The sequence below is a fragment of the Phyllobates terribilis genome, unplaced genomic scaffold (genome assembly GCF_046119375.1).
Source record: "Phyllobates terribilis strain yellow unplaced genomic scaffold, ASM4611937v1 Scaffold_557__1_contigs__length_1098582, whole genome shotgun sequence".
In the NCBI taxonomy this organism is placed as follows: Eukaryota; Metazoa; Chordata; class Amphibia; order Anura; family Dendrobatidae; genus Phyllobates; species Phyllobates terribilis.
The window spans coordinates 61,849-82,464 of NW_027363317.1; positions in this window are offsets into that span (position 1 = coordinate 61,849).

A 20,616-nucleotide genomic window follows, 5' to 3' on the forward strand; every position below is an offset into this window, starting at 1 on the left:
GGGGGTGAGGGGATTATGCTACAGACTGCCTATGGGGGGTGAGGGGATTATGCTACAGACTGCCTATGGGGGGGTGAGGGGATTATGCTACAGACTGCTTATGGGGGGTGAGGGGATTATGCTACAGACTGCCTATGGGGGGGTGAGGGGATTATGCTACAGACTGCCTATGGGGGGGGTGAGGGGATTATGCTACAGACTGCCTATGGGGGGTGAGGGGATTATGCTACAGACTGCCTATGGGGGGGTGAGGGGATTATGCTACAGACTGCTTATGGGGGGTGAGGGGATTATGCTACAGACTGCCTATGGGGGGGTGAGGGGATTATGCTACAGACTGCCTATGGGGGGTGAGGGGATTATGTTACAGACTGCCTATGGGGGGTGAGGGGATTATGCTACAGACTGCTTATGGGGGGTGAGGGGATTATGCTACAGACTGCCTATGGGGGGGAGTGAGGGGATTATGCTACAGACTGCCTATGGGAGGGGTGAGGGGATTATGCTACAGACTGCCTATGGGTAGTGAGGGGATTATGCTACAGACTGCTTATGGGGGGTGAGGGAATTATGCTACAGACTGCCTATGGGGGTGAGGGGATTATGCTACAGGCTGCCTATGGGGGGGGGTGAGGGGATTATGCTACAGACTGTCTATGGGGAGTGAGGAGATTATGCTACAGACTGCCTATGGGGGGCGGGGGGATTATACTACAGACTGCCTATGGGGGTGGGGGGATTATGCTACAGAAGGCCTATGGGAGGTGGGGGGATTATGCTACAGACTGCTTTTGGGGGGATTATGCTACAGAGGTGCACCTTTGGTCAAAATCAGAGGCTTCGTGTCCCGTTTGCAACAGGCTTGACCTGAAATGTTGCCGAAAGGCAACAAAAGATGACCTTTTGTTGCAAACGGGACACAAGATGGCCGACTTTTGTTGCCGGAATGCAACATTTGTTGCATTTGTGCAACAGGCTTGACCTTGATACATTGGAACTGGATTAAAGAGTCAATATGGTAGTATGACCTTCTGTACTATAGTAATATATAGGGACTGATGGGGGAAATTTGTTTTTTGGCATTTGGGACGCTTACGCACGCGGTGGGATGCGCTAAATTTTTTTCAGGGTTAAGGCAAAATTTTTGCTCGAAACTGCGCGCTCTGCGGTCTGAAATATCGCTCCTGAGGGGGTCTACGCAATAAAAATGCAAAAAAATGTAACATTAGAGCTGGCTAAATCACTTACCTGATTGACCAATAGCCAGCCCTCATTGACTTTTTTGTTGACATTGTGTGTTCTGAGGAAACTCCACCGGGTGGCAATGTTGTCCAACTTTTTAATTTTTTATTGTAGGATTGTAAAAACACCAGATGGCAATGTTTCTATTTCTAATGTGCACGCAAGCATGAGAGCTTGCTGCTGGTTGTCCTGGATTACCTGCATCCAGCCCTCATATTGGGCATATAATGTCTATAGCCAACTCTCAAATTTTTTTTGCTTTAATAACACTAAGGCTATGTAACCACGATGCAGAAATGAAGCATTGTGTTCACGGCTGCCTCTAGCCAGCCCCCCAATTTTTTTTTTCTTTAATAACACAAACACCATGAGGACTGGCTATCGTGTGTTCACGGCTGCCTCTAGCCAGCCCCCCAATTTTTTTTTTCTTTAATAACACAAACACCATGAGGGCTGGCTATCGTGTGTCCACGGCTGCCTCTAGCCAGCCCCCCAATTTTTTTTTTCTTTAATAACACAAACACCATGAGGGCTGGCTATCGTGTGTCCACGGCTGCCTCTAGCCAGCCCCCCAATTTTTTTTTTCTTTAATAACACAAACACCATGAGGACTGGCTATCGTGTGTTCACGGCTGCCTCTAGCCAGCCCCCCAATTTTTTTTTTCTTTAATAACACAAACACCATGAGGGCTGGCTATCATGTGTCCACGGCTGCCTCTAGCCAGCCCCCCAATTTTTTTTTTCTTTAATAACACAAACACCATGAGGGCTGGCTATCATGTGTCCACGGCTGCCTCTAGCCAGCCCCCCAATTTTTTTTTTCTTTAATAACACAAACATCATGAGGGCTGGCTATCGTGTGTTCACGGCTGCCTCTAGCCAGCCCCCCAATTTTTTTTTTCTTTAATAACACAAACACCATGAGGGCTGGCTATCGTGTGTTCACGGCTGCCTCTAGCCAGCCCCCCAATTTTTTTTTTCTTTAATAACACAAACACCATGAGGGCTGGCTATCATGTGTCCACGGCTGCCTCTAGCCAGCCCCCCAATTTTTTTTTTCTTTAATAACACAAACACCATGAGGGCTGGCTATCGTGTGTTCACGGCTGCCTCTAGCCAGCCCCCCAATTTTTTTTTTCTTTAATAACACAAACACCATGAGGGCTGGCTATCGTGTGTCCACGGCTGCCTCTAGCCAGCCCCCCCAATTTTTTTTTTCTTTAATAACACAAACACCATGAGGGCTGGCTATCGTGTGTTCACGGCTGCCTCTAGCCAGCCCCCCAATTTTTTTTTTCTTTAATATCACAAACACCATGAGGGCTGGCTATCGTGTGTCCGCGGCTGCCTCTAGCCAGCCCCCCAATTTTTGTTTTTCTTTAATAACACAAACACCATGAGGGCTGGCTATCGTGTGTTCACGGCTGCCTCTAGCCAGCCCCCCAATTTTTTTTTTTCTTTAATAACACAAACACCATGAGGGCTGGCTATCGTGTGTTCACGGCTGCCTCTAGCCAGCCCCCCAATTTTTTTTTTCTTTAATAACACAAACACCATGAGGGCTGGCTATCGTGTATCCACGGCTACCTCTAGCCAGCCCCCCAATTTTTTTTTTCTTTAATAACACAAACACCATGAGGGCTGGCTATCGTGTATCCACGGCTACCTCTAGCCAGCCCCCCAATTTTTTTTTTGTTTAATAACACAAGCACCATGAGGGCTGGCTATCGTGTGTCCACGGCTGCCTCTAGCCAGCCCCCCAATTTTTTTTTTCTTTAATAGCACAAACACCATGAGGGCTGGCTATCATGTGTCCACGGCTGCCTCTAGCCAGCCCCCCATTTTTTTTTTCTTTAATAACACAAACACCATGAGGGCTGGCTATCGTGTGTTCACGGCTGCCTCTAGCCAGCCCCCCAATTTTTGTTTTTCTTTAATAACACAAACACCATGAGGGCTGGCTATCGTGTGTCCACGGCTGCCTCTAGCCAGCCCCCCAATTTTTTTTTTCTTTAATAACACAAACATCATGAGGGCTCGCTATCGTGTGTCCACGGCTGCCTCTAGCCAGCCCCCCAATTTTTTTTTTCTTTAATAACACAAACACCATGAGGGCTGGCTATTGTGTGTCCACGGCTGCCTCTAGCCAGCCCTCCAATTTTTTTTTTCTTTAATAACACAAACACCATGAGGGCTGGCTATCGTGTGTTCACGGCTGCCTCTAGCCAGCCCCCCAATTTTTTTTTTCTTTAATAACACAAACACCATGAGGGCTGGCTATCGTGTGTCCACGGCTGCCTCTAGCCAGCCCTCCAATTTTTTTTTTCTTTAATAACACAAACACCATGAGGGCTGGCTATCGTGTGTTCACGGCTGCCTCTAGCCAGCCCCCCAATTTTTTTTTTCTTTAATAACACAAACACCATGAGGGCTGGCTATCGTGTGTTCACGGCTGCCTCTAGCCAGCCCCCCAATTTTTTTTTTCTTTAATAACACAAACACCATGAGGGCTGGCTATCGTGTGTCCACGGCTGCCTCTAGCCAACCCCCCAATTTTTTTTTCTTTAACCCCTTAAGCCCCGCGGGTGGTTTGCACGTTAATGACCGGGCCAATTTTTACAATTCTGACCACTGTCACTTTATGAGGTAATTACTCTGGAACGCTTCAACGGATCCCCCTGATTCTGAGATTGTTTTTTCGTGACATATTGTACTTCATGATTGTGGAAAAATTTCTTCGATATCACTTGCGTTTATTTGTGAAAAAAACGGAAATTAGGTGAAAATTTTGAAAATTTTGCAATTTTCAAAATTTGAATTATTAAGCCCTGAAATCAGAGCGATATGTCACACAAAAGAGTTAATAAATAACATTTCCCACATGTCTACTTTACATCAGCACAATTTTGGAACCAAAATTTTTTTTTGTTAAGGAGCTATAAGGGTTAAAAGTTGACCAGCGATTTCTCATTTTTCCAACAAAATTTACAAAACCATTTTTTTAGGGACCACATCACATTTGAAGTCACTTTGAGAGGTCTTTATGACAGAAAATACCCAAAAGTGACACCATTCTAAAAACTGCACCCCTCAAGGTGCTCAAAACCACATTCAAGAACTTTATTAACCCTTCAGGTGCTTCACAGGAATTTTTTGAATGTGGAAGAAAAAAATGAACATTTAACTTTTTTCACAAAAATGTTACTTTAGACCCAATTTTTTTTATTTTCACAGGGGTAACAAGAAAAAATGGACCCCAAAATTTGTTGTGCAATTTCCCCTGGGCACGCAGATACCCAATATTTGGGGAAAAAACACTGTTTAGGCGCACGGCAGGGCTCGGAAGGGAAGGAGCGCCATTTGACTTTTTGATTGTAAAATTTGCTTGAATAATTAGCGGACGCCATGTTGTGTTTGGAGAGCCCATGTGTGCCCAAACATTGGCGCTCCCCCACAAGTGACCCCATTTCGGAAACTAGACCACCCAAGGCACCTATCTAGATGCATAGTGAGCACTTGGAACCCCCAGGTGCTTCACAAATTGATTCGTAACAATGAAAAAGTGAAAAAAAAAACACTTTTTCATTTTTATGAATCAATTTGTGAAGCACCTGAGGGTTCCAAGTGCTCACTATGCATCTAGATAGGTGCCTTGGGTGGTCTAGTTTCCAAAATGGGGTCACTTGTGGGGGAGCTCCAATATTTGGGCACACAGTGGCTCTCTAAATGCAACATGGTGTCCGCTAACAAATTTAACGCAAAATTGGCTCAAATTGTTAGCGACACCATGTTGCGTTTGGAGAGCCGCTGTGTGCCCAAACATTGGTGCTCCCCCACAAGTGACCGCATTTTGGAAACTAGACCCCACAAGGCACCTATCTAGATGCATCGTGAGCACTTGGAACCCCCAGATGCTTCACAAATTGATTCGTAACAATGAAAAAGTGAAAAAAAAAACACTTTTTCATTTTTATGAATCAATTTGTGAAGCACCTGGGGGTTCCAACTGCTCACTATGCATCTAGATAGGTGCCTTGGGGGGTCTAGTTTCCAAAATGGGGTCACTTGTGGGGGAGCTCCAATGTTTGGGCACACAGGGACTCTCCAAATGCAACATGATATCCGCTAACAATTTGAGCCGACAATTTGTTAGCGGATATCATGTTGCATTTGGAGAGTCCCTGTGTGCCCAAACATTGGAGCTCCCCCACAAGTGACCCCATTTTGGAAACTAGACCCCCCAAGGCACCTATCTAGATTCATAGTGAGCACTTGGAACCCCAGGTGCTTCACAAATTGATTCATAAAAATGAAAAAGTGTTTTTTTTTTCACTTTTTCATTTTTACGAATCAATTTGTGAAGCACCTGGGGGTTCCAAGTGCTCACTATGCATCTAGAAAGGTGCCTTGGGGGGTCTAGTTTCCAAAATGGGGTCACTTGTGGGGGAGCTCCAAAGTTTGGGCACAGAGGGGCTTTCCAAACGCAATGTGTGTCCGCTAACAATTTGAGCCGATTTTCCATTCAATTTGTTAGCGGATACCATGTTGCATTTAGAGAGTCCCTGTGTGCCCAAACATTGGAGCTCCCCCACAAGTGACCCCATTTTGGAAACTAGACCCCCCAAGGCACCTATCTAGATTCATAGTGAGCACTTGGAACCCCAGGTGCTTCACAAATTGATTCATAAAAATGAAAAAGTGTTTTTTTTTTTCACTTTTTCATTTTTACGAATCAATTTGTGAAGCACCTGGGGGTTCCAAGTGCTCACTATGCATCTAGAAAGGTGCCTTGGGGGGTCTAGTTTCCAAAATGGGGTCACTTGTGGGGGAGCTCCAAAGTTTGGGCACAGAGGGGCTCTCCAAACGCAATGTGTGTCCGCTAACAATTTGAGCCGATTTTCCATTCAATTTGTTAGCGGACACCATGTCGCGTTTGGAGAGCCCGTGATGTGCCTAAACAGTGGAGCTCCCCCACAAGTGTCCCCATTTTGGAAACTATACCCCTCATGGATTTTATTAAGGTGTATAGTGAACATTTTGAACCCAGAGGTACGGCACATTATTTGTTTACATTAGGTCATCATATTGAATAAGTTGTCATTATTCTTGAGCGCAAGTGCTCGCTACTTGAGTTTGCATCGGGTACTCAGGTATGCACCATGTACAGCGTGTGCTCGAGTGACATGCTCGAGTCCCTGCTCCGCATGTTTCACGGTTATTAGACACCCAAAAAAAAACATGCGGGGATCGCTCGTGCATGGCAGGCAATCCCCGTAAAGTTTTTTGGCCGCGAAGCATATGGGGCAGAGACTCGAGCATGTCACTCAAATACCCACGATACTCAATGCATACCAGAGCACCCGATGCAAACTCAAGTAGCGAGCACTTGCTCTCAACACTAGTCGCCATATCGTCATCTTTTTTTCTTACTTTTGAAAAAAATCCCAACCCCAGCCCTAACCCTAGCACAACCCTAGCCCCAGCACAACCCTAGCCCCAAACCCAGCCCTAACCCTAGCCCAATCCTAACCCAAGAGTTTATTTTTGACGCCGTTCCTTGTGCGGTATTAGTGATTAGACGACTTTATTTTTCGGGTCGGTGTGATTACAGCAATGCCAGAATCATATGGGGTTTTTATGACTGACAGCTGTCACACACTAAAAGACGCATTTTTTGTAAAATCTAGTTTTTGCATCGCCATATTTTGAGAGCTATAATTTTTCCAGATTTTGGCAGACAGTCATGTGACGGCTCGTTTTTTGCGGGATGACTTGACGTTGTTATTGGTGCCATTTTCAGGCACGTGACATTTTTCGATCGCTTTCTATTCCGATTTTTGGGAGGCAGAATAAACAAAAAACAACAATTCAGGAATTGTTTTTTTTTTTTTATTCTGTTCCGCGTGTGGTAAAATTGATGAGGTAGCTTTATTCTTCGGGTCAGTACGTTTACAGCGGTACCACATTTGTATCATTTTTCTATGTTTTGGCGCTTATACACAATAAAAGCTATTTTATAGAAAAAAATATTTTTTAGTATCGCTTTATTCTGAGAGCTATAACTTTTTTATTTTTCAGCTGATGGAGCTGTATGGCAGCTTGTTTTTTGCGGGACGAGATGACGTTTTCAGCGGTATCATTTTTATTTATATGCGTCTTTTTGATCGCGTGTTATTCCACTTTTTGTTTGGCGGTATGGTGATAAAGCATTGTTTTTTGCTTCGTTTTTTTTTTTTTTTTTTTACCGTGTTCACTGAAGGGGTTAACTTGTGGGACAGTTTTATAGGTCAGGTTGTTCCGGACGCGGCGATACCAAATATGTGTACTTTTATTGTTTTTTTTTATTTTTTTTATAATAATATTTATTGATGGGTACATTATATTTTTATTTTTGGTGTATTATTTTTTTTATTTTTTTATAATATTTTTTCACTTTTTTTTTTTTTTTTTTTTCCCACTTTCACACAGTTTATACACTTTATTACTTTGTCCCACTCTGGGACTTTCACTTTTTTTTTTTCTGATCGCCTGCATGGCATAAGAATGGAGCACCATCCCTATGCCATGAAGGCTGTCAGAAGTGCACAGTGTCAAGATTGCTTGGAGATGCACTGCGCATGTCCAAGCAATCTTCCTGCTCTCTGGTGACCCGGATGTTGTCATGACGACATCGGGTCGTCATGGCAACACCCGGGAAGCCGCTGCAGACTGCGCTGGAAGCCGGAAGAGGAGGTGAGTATCGCCGATCACCTCCCCTTGCCCCCGCAATGCCGCGATCGACTTCTATCGACTTCGATCGCAGCATCACGGGGGTTAATGTGCTGGGAGCGGTGCAGGACCGCTCCCTGCACATAGTACCGGGTGTCAGCTGTGACAATCAGCTGACACCTGGCGGCGATCGCGCCCGCACAGCCTGTGTGCGCGCGCGATCGCGATGACGTACTAATACGGGTCTGGCTCTTAAGTCCCAGGGCACAGACGCATATTAGTACGTCAGATGTTATTAAGGGGTTAATAACACAAACACCATGAGGGCTGGCTATAGTGTGTCCACGGCTGCCTCTAGCCAGCCCTCAAATTTTTTTTTCTTTAATAACACAAACACCATGATGGCTGGCTATGAGAAAGGGAGCTATGTCCCTGTAAAGTTAGCTTGTTGTCATGTGGAGAAGAGTTTGAGGGGATTGTGGCCCTGTGGAAATGCTTGTGGCCCGGCAGAAGGAGCCAGTGGTCCTGTGGAGAGAGCTGAAGGGGTTGAGGCCCTGTGGAAAGGCCTGTGACCCTGTATAGGGGTCCGTTGCCCTGTGGAGAGAGCTGTAGGGGCTCGTGCCCTATGGAAATGACTATGGCCATGTAGACAGGCCTTCTGGCCTTGAAGAGGGGGCTTGTGCCCTGCAGACGGGCCTTGTGTCTCTGTGGAGAGAGCTAAAGGGGGCAGTGGCGGTGCAGAAAGTGCATTTCGCCCTGTTGATGGGAGCTATGGCCCGGTAAAGAGAGCTTGTTGTCCTGTGGAGAAGAGTTGGAGGGGCTTGTGGCACTGTGGAAAGGCCTGTGGCCCAGTAGGGGCCTGTGGTCCTGTGGAGACAGCTGAAGGGGTTGAGGCCCTGTGGAAAGGCCTGTGACCCTGTATAGGGGTCTGTGGCCCCGCAGAGGGGCATGTGGCGATGTAAAGAGAGCTGGAGGGAGTTGTGGCCTGAGGAAAAGGCCATGTGGAGCGGGCTGGAGAGGCCTGTGGAAGGCTCTGGAGTAAGATTTGAGCCTATGAAGTCCTTTGCAGTAAACAACATGCAACATGATTGCCTGTGGAGAGAGCTGGAGGGGCTTGTGGCACTGTGGAAAGGCCTGTGGCCCAGTAGGAGCCTGTGGTTCTGTGGAGATAGCTGAAGGTGTTGTGGCCCTGTGGAAAGGCCTGTGACCCTGTATAGGGGTCCGTTGCCCTGTGGAGAGAGCTGGAGGGGCTCGTGCCATATGGAAATGACTATAGCCATGTAGAAAGGCCTTTTGGCCTTGAAGAGGGCGCTTGTGCCCTGCAGACGGGCCCTGTGACTCTGTGGAGAGAGCTGTTGGGAGTTGTGGCCGTGTGGAAAGTGCATTTGGCCCTGTGGAGGTGAGCTATGGCCCTGTAAAGAGAGCTTCTTGTCCTGTGGAGAGAGCTGGAGGGTGTTGTGGCCCTGTGGAAAGGTCTGTGGCCCTATGGATAGGCCCTTTAGCCTTGTGGAAAGGGATGTGGCCCTGTGGTGAGAGCTGGAAGGAGTTGTGGGCTGTGGAAAAGCCTGTGGTCCTGTGGAGACAGCTGAAGGGGTTGAGGCCCTGTGGAAAGGCCTGTGACCCTGTAAAGGGGTCTGTGGCCCCGCAGAGGGGCATGTGACGATGTAAAAAGAGCTGGAGGGAGTTGTGGCCTGAGGAAAAGGCCATGTGGAGCGGGCTGGAGAGGCCTGTGGAAGGCTCTGGAGTAAGATTTGAGCCTATGAAGTCCTTTGCAGTAAACAACATGCAACATGATTGCCTGTGGAGAGAGCTGGAGGGGCTTGTGGCACTGTGGAAAGGCCTGTGGCCCAGTAGGAGCCTGTGGTCCTGTGGAGAGAGCTGAAGGTGTTGTGGCCCTGTGGAAAGGCCTGTGACCCTGTATAGGGGTCCGTTGCCCTGTGGAGAGAGCTGGAGGGGCTCGTGCCCTATGGAAATGACTATGGCCATGTAGAAAGGCCTTTTGGCCTTGAAGAGGGGGCTTGTGCCCTGCAGACGGGCCTTGTGTCTCTGTGGAGAGAGCTAAAGGGGGCTGTGGCCGTGCAGAAAGTGCATTTGGCCCTGTGGAGGGGAGCTATGGCCCGGTAAAGAGAGCTTGTTGTCCTGTGGAGAGGAGTTGGAGGGGATTGTGGCCCTGTGGAAAGGCTTGTGGCCCGGCAGAAGTAGGCAGTGGTCCTGATGAGAGAGCTGAAGGGGTTGAGGCCCTGTGGAAAGGCCTGTGACCCTGTATAGGGGTCTGTGGCCCCGCAGAGGGGCATGTGGCGATGTAAAGAGAGCTGGATGGAGTTGTGGCCTGAGAAAAAGGCCATGTGGAGCAGGCTGGAGAGGCCTGTGGAAGGCTCTGGAGTAAGATTTGGGCCTATGAAGTCCTTTGAAGTAAACAACATGCAACATGATTGCCTGTGGAGTGAGCTGGAGGGGCTTGTGGCACTGTGGAAAGGCCTGTGGCCCAGTAGGAGCCTGTGGTCCTGTGGAGAGATCTGAAGGTGTTGTGGCCCTGTGGAAAGGCCTGTGACCCTGTATAGGGGTCTGTTGCCCTGTGGAGAGAGCTGGAGGGGCTCGTGCCCTATGGAAATGACTATGGCCATGTAGAAAGGCCTTTCGGCCTTGAAGAGGGGGCTTGTGCCCTGTGACTCTGTGGAGAGAGCTGTTGGGAGTTGTGGCCGTGTGGAAAGTGCATTTGGCCTTGTGGAGGTGAGCTATGGCCCTGTAAAGAGAGCTTCTTGTCCTGTGGAGAGAGCTGGAGGGTTTTGTGGCCCTGTCAAAAGGTCTGTGGCCCTATGGATAGGCCCTTTAGCCTTGTGGAAGGGGCTGTGGCCCTGTGGTGAGAGGTGGAAGGAGTTGTGGGCTGTGGAGAAGCCTGTGGTCCTGTGGAGACAGCTGAAGGGTTTGAGGCCCTGTGGAAAGGCCTGTGACCCTGTATAGGGGTCTGTGACCCCGCAGAGGGGCATGTGGCGATGTAAAGAGAGCTGGAGGGAGTTGTGGCCTGAGGAAAACGCCATGTGGAGCGGGCTGGAGAGGCCTGTGGAAGGCTCTGGAGTAAGATTTGGGCCTATGAAGTCCTTTGCAGTAAACAACATGCAACATGATTGCCTGTGGAGAGAGCTGGAGGGGCTTGTGGCACTGTGGAAAGGCCTGTGGCCCAGTAGGAGCCTGTGGTCCTGTGGAGAGAGCTGAAGGTGTTGTGGCCCTGTGGAAAGGCCTGTGACCCTGTATAGGGGTCCGTTGCCCTGTGGAGAGAGCTGGAGGTGCTCGTGCCCTATGGAAATGACTATGGCCATGTAGAAAGGCCTTTTGGCCTTGAAGAGGGGGCTTGTGCCCTGCATACGGGCCTTGTGTCTCTGTGGAGAGAGCTAAAGGGGGCTGTGGCCGTGCAGAAAGTGCATTTGGCCCTGTGGAGGGGAGCTATGGCCCAGTAAAGAGAGCTTGTTGTCCTGTGGAGAAGAGTTGGAGTGGATTGTGGCCCTGTGGAAAGGATTGGTGCCCGGCAGAAGTAGGCAGTGGTCCTGTGGAGACAGCTGAAGGGGTTGAGGCCCTGTGGAAAGGCCTGTGACCCTGTATAGGGGTCTGTGGCCCCGCAGAGGGGCATGTGGCGATGTAAAGAGAGCTGGAGGGAGTTGTGGCCTGAGGAAAACGCCATGTGGAGCGGGCTGGAGAGGCCTGTGGAAGGCTCTGGAGTAAGATTTGGGCCTATGAAGTCCTTTGCAGTAAACAACATGCAACATGATTGCCTGTGGAGAGAGCTGGAGGGGCTTGTGGCACTGTGGAAAGGCCTGTGGCCCAGTAGGAGCCTGTGGTCCTGTGGAGAGAGCTGAAGGTGTTGTGGCCCTGTGGAAAGGTCTGTGACCCTGTATAGGGGTCCGTTGCCCTGTGGAGAGAGCTGGAGGGGCTCGTGCCCTATGGAAATGACTATGGCCATGTAGAAAGGCCTTTTGGCCTTGAAGAGGGGGCTTGTGCCCTGCAGACGGGCCCTGTGACTCTGTGGAGAGAGCTGTTGGGAGTTGTGGCCGTGTGGAAAGTGCATTTGGCCCTGTGGAGGTGAGCTATGGCCCTGTAAAGAGAGCTTCTTTTCCTGTGGAGAGAGCTGGAGGGTGTTGTGGCCCTGTGGAAAGGTCTGTGGCCCTATGGATAGGCCCTTTAGCCTTGTGGAAGGGGCTGTGGCCGTGTGGTGAGAGCTGGAAGGAGTTGTGGGCTGTGGAAAAGCCTGTGGTCCTGTGGAGACAGCTGAAGGGGTTGAGGCCCTGTGGAAAGGCCTGTGACCCTGTATAGGGGTCTGTGGCCCCGCAGAGGGGCATGTGGCGATGTAAAGAGAGCTGGAGGGAGTTGTGGCCTGAGGAAAAGGCCATGTGGAGCAGGCTGGAGAGGCCTGTGGAAGGCTCTGGAGTAAGATTTGGGCCTATGAAGTCCTTTGCAGTAAACGACATGCAACATGATAGCCTGTGGAGAGAGATGGAGGGGCTTGTGACACTGTGGAAAGGCCTGTGGCCCAGTAGGAGCCTGTGGTCCTGTGGAGAGAGCTGAAGGTGTTGTGGCCCTGTGGAAAGGATTTTTAAGCGCAGCAGAAACGCTGCGGAAAAATCCGCAGCATGGGCATTAACATTGCGGAATGCCACTAAGTACCATGGGGTGCGGATTAACAAGTGTTTCACAAGCGTTTCCGCTGCGTAAATTACGCAACATATACGCTTGTAAATCGCTACGTGGGCACGCAGCCTGAGGCTGTGTTCACACACCACGCTTTTTTCCGGCCCGGAGGAGAAGTGATGTCACAGAGGAGGATGAAGAATCCTGTTCCTCCTCCCCTTTGTGACATGTCTGCCAGCCCCCCTTTCATTTTGTAATATATTACTATACAGTACGAAATCAAAATTAAATAAATCAAGATGTATTAAAAATAATAAAGAATTAATACTTACCCTTTCAGACGCTTTTCGGTCTATCCGGTGCAGAGCCAAGGCCACGTCCTGAGCGACAGGACCTTCCATGATGTCACAGGAAGGTCCTGTCGATTGGTATTTGGCCTTGGTTCTGCACCGGATAGCCCTAAAAGGCATCGGAAATGGTAAGTATTAATTCTATTGTGATGTCATAATACCCCACAACTATTAGTAGAGGCAAAAAAGTGACACATTTATTCCATTTTATTTATTGAAAGAAATTAGGCTTAAACCAAAAATGACATGATGGAGCGGATTGCCTGTAAAGATGCCTTCTTTTTAATGTATTGATCTTCATGGAATAAAGTAAAATTCATCATATGGAAACCGGTGCCAGCATTCCTTTTTTCATGTTTGGCTTTCAGGCGGTGGCCTACCGCCACTGAGCACCTGACCGGATCCACTGATTGGAAGGAGGGGGGAGCTTTCCATTTCCCAATTTTCTCATTTGGCTCCAAAAATAACATGTCAATCAAGAAAACTGGTATAAAGGAGCATGGCATAGGTGACATTTCTTTGCAAGCATTCAACCTGTGTAAAGAAAAAAAAGAATATTAAACAGTGCAGTATACTATATCAGGTTCCTTTACTCGAGCTGACCAATGGTCAATAGGTCACTCAAATGAGTCCTTTTAACTGACTAAAGGGGGGTGGAGGAGGCTGTGGCCCTGATGAAAGAGCTGAAAAGGGTTGTAGCCTTGTAGAAGGAGCCTGTGGAGAGAGCTGGAGGGGGTTATTGCCTTAGGGAAATGCCTATGGCTCTGTGGAAGGGACCTGTGGCCCTTTGAAAAAGGCCTTTGGACTTGTGGAGGGGGCTGTGGCCTTGTAAAGGGAGCCTCTGTCCTTTTTGAGAGAGACAGAGGGGGTTGTGGCCTTATGGAAAAGCCTATGACACAGTGAAAGGGCCCTGTGGAGAGAGGTGAAGGCGGTTGTGGCCCTGTATAAATGCCTGTAAACCTGTAGAAGGAGCCTGTTGTTCTGTGGAGAGAGCTTGAGGGGGTTATGGCCCTATGGAAATGACTATGGCCCTGTGGAATTGACCTATGGCTCTTTGCAAAGGGCCTTTGGCCTTGTGGAGGGGGCCCTTGCCCTGTAGAAGGAGCCTGTGGCCCTCTTGAGAGAGCCAGAGGAGGTTGTGGCACTATTTAAAGGCCAGTGGCCCTGTAGAAAGGCCCCTTGGCCTTGATGAAGGGGCTTGTGCCCTGCAGACGGGCCCCATGACTCTGTGTAGAGAGCTGTGTAGAGAGCTGGAGGGGGTTGTGGCCATGTGGAAAGTGCACTTGGCCCTGTGGAGGGGAGCTATGGCCCTGTAAAGAGAGTCTGTTGTCCTGTGGAATTGGAGGGGATTGTGGCCCTGTGGAAAGGCTTGTGGCCCGGCAGAAGGAGCCAGTGGTCCTGTGGAGAGAGCTGAAGGGGTTGAGGCCCTGTGGAGAGGCCTGTGACCCTGTATAGGGGTCTGTTGCCCCGCAGAGGGGCATGTGGCGATGTAAAGAGAGCTGGATGGAGTTGTGGCCTGTGGAAAAGGCCATGTGGAGCATGCTGGAGGGGCCTGTGGAAGGCTCTGGAGTAAGATGGGGGCCTATGAAGTCCTTTGCAGTAAACATCTAAATTTTCAAGCTTCGTGTCCGATTTGCAACAGGGTTGACTCCAATGTTGCCGAACTGCAACAAAAATTGACTCTTGTTGCAAAAGTGCAACATGATTGCCTGTGGAGAGAGCTGAATGGTGCTTGTGGCACTGTGGAAAGACCTGTGGCCCGGTAGTAGCCTGTGGTCCTGTGGAGAGAGCTGAGGGTGTTGTGGCCCTGTGGAAAGGCCTGTGACCCTGTATAGGGGTCCGTTGCCCTGTGGAGAGAGCTGGAGGGGCTTGTGCCCTATGGAAATGACTATGGCCATGTAGAAAGGCCCTTTGGCCTTGAAGAGGGGGCTTGTGTCCTGCAGACGGGCCCTGTGTCTCTGTGGAAAGAGCTAAAGGGGGCTGTGGCCGTGCAGAAAGTGCATTTGGCCCTGTGGAGGGGAGCTATGGCTCTGTAAAGAGAGCTTGTTGTCCTGTGGAGAAGAGTTGGAGGGGATTGTGGCCCTGTGGAAATGCTTGTGGCCCGGCAAAAGGAGCCAGTGGTCCTGTGGAGAGAGCTGAAGGGGTTGAGGCCCTGTGGAAAGGCCTGTGACCCTGTATAGGGGTCTGTGGCCCCGCAGAGGGGCATGTGGCGATGTAAAGAGAGCTGGAGGGAGTTGTGGCCTGCGGAAAAGGCCATGTGGAGGGGGCTGGAGGGGCCTGTGGAAGGGTCTGAAGTAAGATTTGGGCCTATGAAGTCCTTTTTTCGGTAAACAACATGCAACATGATTGCCTGTGGAGAGAGCTAGAGGGACTTGTATCACTGTGTAAAAGCCTGTGGCCGGGTAGGAGCCTGTGGTCCTGTGGAGAGAGCTGAAGGTGTTGTGGCCCTGTGGAAAGGCCTGTGACCCTGTATAGCGGTCCGTTGCCCTGTGGAGAGAGCTGGAGGGGCTCGTGCCCTATGGAAATGACTATGGCCATGCAGAAAGGCCTTTTGGCTTTGAAGAGGGGGCTTGTGCCCTGCAGACGGGCCCTGTGACTCTGTGGAGAGGGCTGTTGGGAGTTGTGGCCGTGTGGAAAGTGCATTTGGCCCTGTGGAGGTGAGCTATGGCCCTGTAAAGAGAGCTTCTTGTCCTGTGGAGAGAGCTGGAGGGTGTTGTGGCCATGTGGAAAGGTCTGTGGCCCTATGGATAGGCCCTTTGGCCTTGTGGAAGGGGCTGTGGCCCTGTGGTGAGAGGTGGAAGAAGTTGTGGGCTGTGGAAAAGCCTGTGGTCCTGTGGAGACAGCTGAAGGGGTTGAGGCCCTGTGGAAAGGCCTGTGACCCTGTATAGGGGTCTGTGGCCCCGCAGAGGGGCATGTGGCGATGTAAAGAGAGCTGGAGGGAGTTGTGGCCTGAGGAAAAGGCCATGTGGAGCGGGCTGGAAAGGCCTGTAGAAGGCTCTGGAGTAAGATTTGGGCCTATGAAGTCCTTTGCAGTAAACAACATGCAACATGATTGCCTGTGGAGAGAGCTGGAGGGGCTTGTGGCACTGTGGAAAGGCCTGTGGCCCAGTAGGAGCCTGTGGTCCTATGGAGAGAGCTGAAGGTGTTGTGGCCCTGTGGAAAGGCCTGTGACCCTGTATAGGGGTCCGTTGCCCTGTGGAGATAGCTGGAGGTGCTCGTGGAAATGACTATGGCCATGTAGAAAGGCCTTTTGGCCTTGAAGAGGGGGCTTGTGCCCTGCAGACGGGCCTTGTGTCTCTGTGGAGAGAGCTAAAGGGGGCTGTGTCCATGCAGAAAGTGCATGTGGAGGGGAGCTATGGCCCGGTAAAGAGAGCTTGTTGTCCTGTGGAGAAGAGTTGAAGGGGATTGTGGCCCTGTGGAAAGGCTTGTAGCCCGGCAGAAGGAGGCAGTGGTACTCTGGAGAGAGCTGAAGGGGTTGAGGCCCTGTGGAAAGGCATGTGACGCTGTATAGGGGTCTGTGGCCCCGCAGAGGGGCATGTGGCGATGTAAAGAGAGCTGGAGGGAGTTGTGGCCTGAGGAAAAGGCCATGTGGAGTGGGCTGGAGGGGCCTGTGGAAGGCTCTGGAGTAAGATTGGGGCCTATGAAGTCTTTTGCAGTAAACAACATGCAACATGATTGCCTGTGGAAAGAGCTGGAGGGGCTTGTGGCACTGTGTAAAGGCCTGTGGCCCGGTAGGAGCCTGTGGTCCTGTGGAGAGAGCTGAAGGGGCTTGTGGCCCTGTGGAAAGGCCTGTGACCCTGTATAGTGGTCTGTTGCCCTGTGGAGAGAGCTGGAGGGGCTTGTGGCCCTGAGGAAAGGGCCTATGGCCCTGTGGAGAGAGCTGAAGGTGGGTGCGGCCCTGTGGAAAGGCCTGTGACCCTGAAGAGGGATCTGTGGCCCTTCAAATGGGCCTGTTGCCCTGTGGAGAGAGCTGGAGTGGGTTATGGCCCTGTGGAAATGCCTATGGCACTGCGGAAAGGGACCTCTGGCCCTTTGCAAAGGGTCATTGGCCTTGTGGAGTGGGCTATTGCCCTGTTGACGGGCCTGTGGCCCTGTGTGATTGTTGATAGCCTGACAAATCATCCCATAAAAACTTGCATATTTTTCAAGGATCCTGTAGCTTAAAGATGTTTCCTGACAATTCACTTTAATGTTCAGGAAGCATCCTACAGCAACAAGATTCTTAAAAAATACACAAGTGTTAAACACTGTGTAGCTTTCTGGTTACTTACCAATTAATCTTCTCTGCTGCAACTTGAGTAGTGCTTCTTACCTTTGACCTACAGGAAGAGGTGTGCATGAGAGAGAGTCATTGAGAGGCACATAGAGGCAAAGAAGGGAGCAAAGGGGCAAAGGTAGGCACATAGAGGGATGCAAAAGGTAAATAGAAGCACAGGGAGGGACAGAGAGGCACAGAGACCGATAGAGAGCCACAGATGGGCAAAGACAGAGATTGAGAGGCTCGTGAAGGCACAGAGACAAAAAAAGGCACTTTGGATGGAAAGAGAGCACCAGAGAGAGAGCATGCGAGAGAGTGGTGCAATGGGGAGAGATCAAAAGCGAGCGCCAGTGATGCACTGGAGACTGAGAGAGCACAAAAGAGAGCAGTGCACTATAAAGACAGAGGAGTGCCAGAGAGTGGTGCACTGGAAAGAGAGTGAAAGAGCACCAGAGAGCATTGCACTGCGGAGAGAGAAAGAGAGAAAGAGACAGAAAGCAGTGTGCCAGTGTAAAAGGGCACCAGAGAGTGATGCACTGACTGGACAAATGGTCATTTTTATAGGCAGTTCTACATGTCGGGTTGCTGGACAGCTGGGGGTCATGCTTACCGTTGTTAGGGATGGTAATATATTCTGCTTCCCTAGGCCTGATTTCCAGGGACTGCACTGCTCTGACTGGCAGGAGCACTTTTATGGCTACCTGACCTTTAAATTATTATGGATTCTAGTAATACTGACAAAGCATTAGACTAAACGGCTCAGAAACCTGACGGTAGTAAATGATTGTGCCATTTGAACAGTTGTCAGAATTGTTTCATCATAGCCATAGGACTTCCACTTTATATTTATCTTTAAAATAGTTATTAAAAGGACTCTGTCACCAGGTTTTTGACATCCCATCGGACAGCAGCATAATGTAGAGATAGAAATCCTGATCCAGCAATGTTTCACTTACTGAGCTCCTTGCTGTCATTTTGATAAAATTACTGTTTTCTCTGTTGCAGATTTGGCAGCTCCCAAGTATGACTTGACTACTGGAGTAGTGCTCTAATGATAATCTCCAGATGATTTAACAGTGTTTTAATGCAAACTACACTGAGCAGCCTAGTAAGTGATACATCACTGGAATAAAGATGTCTGTGTCCACATTATGGTGCGCTCAGATGAGATGGCTAAAACCTGGTGACATAATCCCTTTAACACTAATACAAACAGTACAAATGTTTATAATAAAGAAAATCTTCTCCCATTGCTTCGAGGGCCCCGTTCACCTGGAATTGTAGAACAACCTAGAATAGAAAAGAAACAAATAAAACATGAATTCAGAAACTTTAACAAGACCGGAACTTTAGTCTCCGAAACGCCTCATTCTTTCTTGGGAGCTGATCACTGCCGTCTTCTTAATCTCTTTAAAGGAAAGAAGGGGAATACATATGTTAAAACCGAAATGTTTATTGTTCAAGGACAATGTGAATGAGTACCGTATATTCCGGCGTATAAGACGACCTGGTGTATAAGACGACCCCCCTACTTTCCTGTTAAAATATAGAGTTTAGGATATATTCACCGTATAAGACTACCCCTTTTCCAACGCATACCAAACACCGGTAAAAATAAAAAAAAAAACAGATTTGAATTTAACATGGTCCTTTTTTAATTTAAATTCTTATGACATGCAGGTATATAGCAGGAAAACTGTCACTCATAAACATATTAAAATAGGGGGGACCCCACGTCATTTTTTGGGGGGGTCCCCCATTCTAATAGCTAGTAAAGGCTAGGTATTCAGCTGGGGGCTGATATTAGTAGCCTGGGAAGCTCCGTGGGTATTACCCTCTTCCCAGACTTCAAACATCTGCCCCAGCCGTCTGCTTAACCTCCGCTAGAGACTATAATGATGGTGGATCCCACGCCAATTTTCTTTTTAAAAAATCCTTTATTTTAACACTAAATGACAATTGAGGGGTTAATAAAGATGCAGTCCCTAAATTATTAATTTTGTAATTAATTTTTCCCAAAAATGTTGACGTGGGGCTTCGCCATATTTTTGTGTCCAGCCAGGTACAGCAGGCAGGAACGGGCTGCACCCAACCACCAGCTGCCTATTTGTACCTGGCCGGACACAACAATATAGGGAAGCCCTTTTTTTTTTTAATTATTTCATTAAATAATTTAAAAAAAAAATACGTGGGGCTTCGCCCTATTTTTGTGTCCAGCCAGGTACAACTAGGCAGCTGGGGGCTGGAATCTGCAGCGCAGGGAGACCCAAGCTTTCTGGGCCCCCCCCGCTGCAAATTGCAGTCCGCAGCCACCCCGGAAAATGGCGCGTTCATAGAAGCGCCATCTTCTGGCGCTGTACCCAACTCATCCAGGGCCCTGGTGCGGTGGCTCACTGGGTAATAAAGGGGTTAGGGCCAGCTTGGCATTATCAGCTGGCCCTAAGCCCGAAATTCATGGGGTCACGCCAATATTAGACATGACCACCATGAATTTCTAGTAAAGTATTTAAAAAAACACAACACCCAGAAAAAAGTCCTTTAATTGAAATAAAGACACAATTCTTTATTGTTCTAAATTAAACCATACTTACCATCACGCCCATTCCAGCTGAAGCCAACGATCTCCTGCAATAAAAGTAAAATAATAAAGCAACCTCATCCTTACCTCTCCATGGTTCCCAGGACCGGTCCAGCTCTGCTACATTCACATGACAGGCTGCACCGCAGCAGAACGCTGCCGTTCAGCTTGCCATGCGGCAGACACTGAGAAGCGCAGGCATGCTTGTGCTCCTCAGTGTCTGACTGTGACGGCATCCAGATGAGCCGAGATCATGTCCAATGAACTCGGCTCACCTCATGCACGTCACTGACAGCGTGGGAAAATTCTCCTGCTCCCCGCATGCGCAGTAGAAGTTTCCCACGCTGTCAGTGATGGACGTCCAGGAGGTGAGCTGAGTTCATTGTCGGCTCATCTGGATGCCGTCACAGTCAGACACTGAGGAGCGCAAGCATGCCTGCGCTTCAGTGTCTGCAGGATGACAGGCTGGATGGCAGCGTTCTGCTGCGGTCCAGCCTGTCATCTCGATGTAGCAGAGCTGGACCTGTCCTGGGAACCATGGAAAGGTAAGGATGAGGTTGGTTTATTATTTTTCTTTTATTGCAGGAGATCGTTGGCTTCAGCTGGAATGGGCGTGATGGTAAGTATAGTTTAATTTAGAACAATAAAGATTTGTGTCTTTATTTCAATTAAAGGAGTTTATTCTGGGTGTTTGTGTTTTTTTTTTAACTTTGACTATGGGGTTAGCAATGGGGGTGTCTTATAGACGCCTCTCCATTACTAACCTGGGCTTGATGTCAGCTGGCATTATAAGCTGACATCAACCCCAGCCCTATTACCCCCTGCCACCGCTACAGGGCAGCGTGGAAGAGCGAGGCTAA